Genomic DNA, 6,847 nt, shown 5'->3' on the forward strand with positions numbered 1-6,847 from the left:
AATGTAAATTCCATTTCAGTTACTCAGTTTAGTTTGGAGATTTGAATTTTTTTCCTTTAAAAAAAATCCTCATTTTTTAATGCAAGGTTTGCACAGTTGTAGGAAATTCAGATAATTATTGTTTTTAAAAGTACACACTAAAAAAGTAAGGACTCCAATCTATACAGAAATACTGTGGTTATAAAGTTTACAAATATTCACAATAGCTCCACTATGCATTAGAAAACTGATAATGATTATTTGCATTGGAAACTATCATCATAAATATCAATGGCAAATATACAATTAGGTTGTGTGTTGTTTGATTTAGGAACAAACTATATTTCTCAGATGATTGGTCTTTTGCAGTAAATTAACAACATTTATTCAGCAACATAAAAATACTGTACATAATTTTGGATCTTTGTAGGTCACTGGAATCAGAATTGATGAAAGAAAGAAAAAACCATTCTGCTATTACAGACTTTATTCTACTGGGTCTTACCGATTCCCCAGAAGTATAGATGCTTCTCTTCTGGTTGTTCACATTCATCTATATTGCAGCTCTAAGTGCCAACTTCTTCCTTATCTTTACCATATCTGCTTTCAAGAAATTCCACACACCCATGTATCTCCTCATACTCAATTTATCCTTATTGAATGTATTTTCTATTTCAATTACAATTCCTAGGTTACTCAAAAGTCTTTTGACCAATAGAAAAATGATTTAATTTTATGCATGCTCAGACACCAGTATAAATCAATTTATGACCATGTTTGCAAATATAGTATTTGGGATTTGTAGCTGTGGGTTGACTCTAATGTTTTATTGTTTTATACTGAGGAGCATCTTCAGGATCCATTCTGCTGAAGGGAAGAAGAAAGCATTATCCACATGTTCCTCACATCTCATTGTAATCAGTCTTTACTTTACTGCACTAATCTACACATACATCAGACCCTCTTCAGTGTATTCCCTGGACAAGGACAAGCTTGTATCTCTCATTTATTTGGTAAACTTCTGTGGGTTTTATCTCATATTTGTCAATATAACCATATCTCCGAACCAAATGTGGACCTGTCTACTTCCGAATTTGAGTGAAGCAGAGGTATCAGGAAAAATACTTAAGGAGTATCACAATGGGTAGTGGAAAAGACAACCTCCAGAAACCTATCTCTTCTGGGGAATAATGGCAAACTAAGATGGTTTTGCTTTTAGTGGAACTGGTGAATATGATGATAAATGGAGTAAGTAAAGCTCCATTAATTCCTCTTGAGAAAGGAAGAACATTTGGGATGACCCAAAGGGCTCCTTATAGTATTCCCTATTATGGGACTGTAAAGTAGTGTCATCAGTGGATTTCTGGGGATTGAGAGAAACAGAGCTCTGGGGATTGAGAGAAACAGCTTGGCCTAAGTGACAATTGGAATCTTTCATGAGAATGATAGATTTGTCAACTTCCTCTCTCAGTCAGTTATACTGGAAATAGATAGATGCCAACCATAATTTATGTTTCATACAACAGAAACATAATCCAGTAAGAACAAAGAGCAAATTGGAATGAAGGTAAATATATTCAACATTGTATGTAATATAAACTGAAATTCACATTGATGTTCTTATTAACATCATTTTTCTCTCATATCTTTACTTGCAATTTAACTAAAATGCTCTGATTCTAATATTTTGGAAATACTTGAATTGATTATCTTCAGAGCATTATATTCTTTCCACAAATAGTAGAAACCTAATTATATTTGTAGAAACCTAATTATATTTCTAAATATTATTCACTCCACAAAAGCCTCAGATGCACTTGGGACACAAACCACTAGGATGGGTAAGGCTTTGTGTTTCGACAGTTTTGGCTGTGAATAAGTGGCTCTTCTGAATCTGAAAGCTTTCTATCTTTGGTCTTGGATGAAATTGCACTGCTCCAGATAAGTCCTCCTGGACCTGCGACTCATAGTTGAGGAGCAGGTGACAGTGGTGGCTAGAGGGCTTTTGCTCAATTTCAAGTTGTACAGCAGATCAAGTGTTACTGGATCACGAAACCCTTTTTTCAGTCACTCATTCTTTGGTCATCTCCCAGATGGAGATGCTATGGGCTTTACATAAGGCTACCATTGAAGGATATGATGAAGCTGCAACTGCATGAGTACAGCAGCATGAGTAATCCTGGAACACTAAGGTTGTGCATGTAACATCTCTGCAGATTGCTTCATGATCCAATTGAAAGTATTAGTTATTATCTTTAAAGCCCTCCATGACATGGGGACAGGTTTCCTGTACTACATCATCACAATTACCCATCTTGCATAGTCAAGAAAGAATGGCATATTATGGATCTCAAGTGTTGTACAATGCTGGAGATGGTTAGTGCTTGAGGGCATTCCCTCTGCTTTGTTATCTTTTAGCCTTGTTAGCTTTATTTTGTTTAATTAGAGGAAATTGAGGAGTGGGTACTTGCACACCATGCCAGGAGCCCAGAACAGCCCCCCAGAGGCACCTGCGAAAAAACCCACCTACCACCCACCTACGTGCATGTCTACATCATAAGCTGGATGAACCCAACTAAGAGGGGACGGGTGTTAAGTACTTTGAATATGTTCAGTACCTTGAATGCATGTAGTTTCCACCAAGGTCCGCTGCTACCAGTGGGAACTCATTTAAATCTGATTGGCTGAAGGCCCTGCCGGAGCCCTATAAAAGAGCTGCTGCTGGACAGGACCTTTGCTGGATTGTAGAAAGCAGTCACTGAATAAAGAACTGTTGTTACTGAACCTGAGTCTGCCTCTCCATTCACCCTATCTAACACTGTCTATTCACTTTCTAGAGCAAAATTAGTTATATTCTATCCAGATTTATTATACAAAACGTATGGGGTGGGGGATCAATGCAAAGGTTCTACCTGCCAAATATTGTGGAAACCATGCAGTGGGGATGAGTAATGGAGAAACCTATCTTCAGTAGTAAGGTGTGCCAGGATGTTAGTCAGAGGGGTGGCACTATTCTAGAAAGTGAGAGCAATGGAAGGGAGAAGGACACAGGGCACAGGGGGCAATCCTAAGGGAACAGAGAATCTGGAAACATTTTTTCTTTCTTCTGGTTTTAGACAAGTATTGCTTCATATCTGGAAGAATTATAGATTCTCTTTAAGTCCCAAAGTGCTCTTCCCAGGTGTAACATTGCTTGATAAGAACATAGATTTTTATACCAGAACATGCCTATCATAGACTGAACCTTCCCCAGCAGACTGATGAAAGTAATTGGCTCCAATGTTTTGCAGTTGATAAATGGCAAGCCTTAATATTTTGTTCCATACAAGAGAAAAGCAAAGTCCAGTAAGAACAAAGAAGAAATAAGAATGGAGGTAAATATCTTCAGCATTAAATATAATCTTGATTGAATTTCACATTGATACTCTTATTAACCTCATTTTTCTCTCAGATCTTTACCTACAGTTTTTATCCTCTGATTCTAATACTTTGAGAATTCATTGCACTATATTCTCTCACAAATTGTCAGATTTTCTAATAGAACTATAATATACAGTTAGATACATTCTATTAAAAGAGAATAATTCTGCAACTTTCTTTCTAAATTTGATTTATGATATTCAACCACTAAACAGGGAGCAAGAGGTATTCCTCCACCCCCAAGTTCTAGGGAGAGAGAAAATGGCACAATTTTCAGGTATCACAGAAAATCTAGATGAAAAGATTCTAAATGCAACTAAAGTTTTCTTGCTGTCACATAAATAGTGAACTAGCTTTGTGCCTAAAGCAAGACTAGAACTTAAGGGCCCCCAATTTTCAGCCCAATGCATTGCTACACAACATCAAATTGGGCCTTTCATCACACATCAATTACCTTTAATATTAAAAGTTTAAGATGTTTACATCAGTAAAAAATAATAATATCATTTATCTTTCTAGATCACTCGGATCAGAGTTGCTGAAATAAAAAACCATTCTGCTATCACAGAGATTATCCTATTGGGTCTTACTGATTCCCCTAAACTCCAGGTATTTCTCTTCTGGGTGTTTGCCTTCATCTACGCTGCAGCTCTAACAGCCAACATCCTCCTTATCTTTTTCATATCTACTTTCAAGAAACTCCACACACCCATGTACTTTCTCATATTCAATTTGTCCTTACTGAATATATTTTCTGTCTCAGTTACAATTCCTAGGTTACTCCGAAGTCTCTGGACCCATAGAAAAATAATTTCATTTCATGGCTGCATCACTCAGATATTTTTCATTATATGGGCATTAGGGTCAGAACTGGTCCTTCTCTCATTTATGGCTTTTGATCGCTATGCTGCCATTTGTCATCCTTTGCATTACACAGTTATTATGAGGAAAGAAGTATGTGTTGGCATTGCGATCTTTGTATGGGTTACTGGAATGATAAATACTGCTGTAAATACTGGAGTTCTCCTGCAACTTTCTTTTTGTGATTCCAATGTTATAAATCATTTCTATTGTGATATACCTACGATATTACATCTTTCATGTTCAGACACTAGCATAAATGAATTTATGACAAAGGTTGCAGATGTGGTTTATGGCATGTGTACCTGTGGGTTGACTCTAACGTCTTATTTTTTTATACTGAGGACTATCTTCAGGATCCGTTCTACTGAAGGGAAGAAGAAAGCTTTCTCCACATGTTCCTCACATCTCTTTGTAATCAGTTTTTATTTTTCTGCAATCATCTACACGTACATGAGACCCTCTTCTGTCTATTTCTTAGATAAGGATAAGCTTGTGTCTCTTATTTATTCAGTGGTGACTCCAGTTATCAATCCACTCATATATTCTTTGAGAAACAAAGATGTTAAAGAAGCAATGAAAATTTTCACTGGCCATCTCAGGGTTCTACCAAGATCTTAAATTTCATCAGCAAAATATTCCTGCTATTATGGTGAGCATTAAACAATGTTTCTTCATATATTACATATTGTACTTAAGAGTCTCTTTGTTGGTATAAAATACAAACATATCACATATTGTAACAAAATTGGATATCAAACATTTTGTTTACATGATTATTACATTGATATATTATATTATTTCTTATTTTCAAAAGTACTTCTTAAACCTTTTCTTCCAGGCAACCCAGAAATATAATGAAAACCTGATCATCATAAATTACATGAAAATGTATCTTAAATAAGAATTACTTAATGAAGCATTACTTTAAAACATTCTAGACATATCTGAAGCTACATTCAGAGTACATCTTGAATATTTCTGATTTGGGAATTAGTACTTTTTAAAAAAAGGGGGGGATTATATAGTAAAATTGGGAGAGGAATTAAAAGCATAAATAAAGGAGAATATTTCTATCTCAGGATTGAAATGAGAAGTTCTTAGTGCTTTCTGATCATGATTATCCAAACTAGGTAACATCATTAGTGATAGCACTAGCTAGGTAACATAATCTATGCTAGTGCTGGTGATGTTATCTAAATTGGGTAATGAAACATCTAGAAGAAAACAACCAAGCTCAGAAAATACCAAGGTTCCCTGAAATTAAAAGTACTTGACCTTTGGGGAAATCATCATAGACTCACAAGTTTGATTGATTTATCTTCTCAACTGTTGTTTATATTTTACATCATGTTTCTTGTGCTGTTTTTAGTTATACGGCATCCAATATTTTGCTACATACACTGAATTAAATATTATACTTTCATGTTGTAAAGTTCTGTATGGAAAGCCTTCTTTGTCTAAAAGAGCAATCAGCTTTCTTATTATAGCAGATCATATTATAAAAATTATTTTATACTTTGGATTGTTTAGGATTATCCTGAAGTGACACCACAGTGAATGGACAGTTAGACATTTGCATGATTTCTGTAATTGCTGTTGCAATTCTTAAGATATTTTTGTTGCCCTTCTTTAATAAAAATAACACTTATAAGACTTTTGAAGTAATTAAGTTTATTTGTAGTTTACAGAATTGAGAGGGATAATTGTATTTTGAAAATATTGGATATTTACTATATTTGTTGTTTGTTTGTTTGTTTGTTTATTGGATTTATATGCTGCCCTTCTCCCAAAGGACTCAGGGCGGTGTACAACATTAAAAAAAACACATATTACAAAAGTTTAAAAGAAATTAGATAGAGTATCCAAAAACAAACCCAATTAATATGAACAATAACATTTTAAAAATTGGATTAAAATTAACAATTAAATCAATCATTTATTTGATTTTGTTCAGGCCAGGCCGGCTTACTGGAAAAGCCAACTTTTTAGGGCACGTTGGAAGGACTGGAGGTCAGGTATTATGCAAAGCTCCGGGGGCAGCTCATTCCAGAGGGAAGGCGCTCCCACAGAGAAGGCTCTCCCCCTGGGGGTCACCAGCCGACACTGTCTGGCTGAGGGCACCTTAGCAACTCTGTGGGATTGCACTGGACGATGGGAGGCTACTGGTGGAAGTAGGTGGTCTTGCAGGTACCCTGGGCCTAAGCCATGGAGCACTTTAAAGGTCATAATTAGTACCTTGAATCGTACCTGGAAAACAACCGGCAACCAGTGCAGGCCATCTAAAAGGGGTGTAACATGGGAGCACCTAGGTACCGCCATGATAACCTGCGTGGCCACATTCTGGACCAGCTGAAGCCTTCGGGTGCTCTTCAAGGGCAGCCCCATGTAGAGAGCATTGGAATAGTCCAGGCGAGAAAGGATGAGGGCATGACTGACTGTGCACAGAGCATCCTGATCCAGGAAGGGGCGCAACTGATGTACCAGGTGAACCTGGTAAAAGGCCCCCCTGGTCATGGCCATCAGGTGTTCTTCTGAACTAAGCCGCATATCCAGGAGGACTCCCAGATTATGGGCCCTCTTTGAG

The 6,847-nt window shown here is 36.7% G+C and overlaps 1 pseudogene across 1 annotated transcript; it reads left to right on the forward strand.

The window, feature by feature from the left end:
* Positions 1-4,287: 4,287 nt before the first annotated feature.
* On the forward strand, positions 4,288-4,916 carry LOC309401476 (olfactory receptor 13A1-like; annotated as a pseudogene). Its single transcript has one exon. The product of its transcript is annotated as an olfactory receptor 13A1-like (transcript).
* The last annotated feature ends 1,931 nt before the right edge of the window (positions 4,917-6,847 follow it).

This window comes from Natrix helvetica (assembly GCF_964273705.1).
Source record: "Natrix helvetica genome assembly, chromosome: Z".
NCBI classification, from domain to species: Eukaryota; Metazoa; Chordata; class Lepidosauria; order Squamata; family Natricidae; genus Natrix; species Natrix helvetica.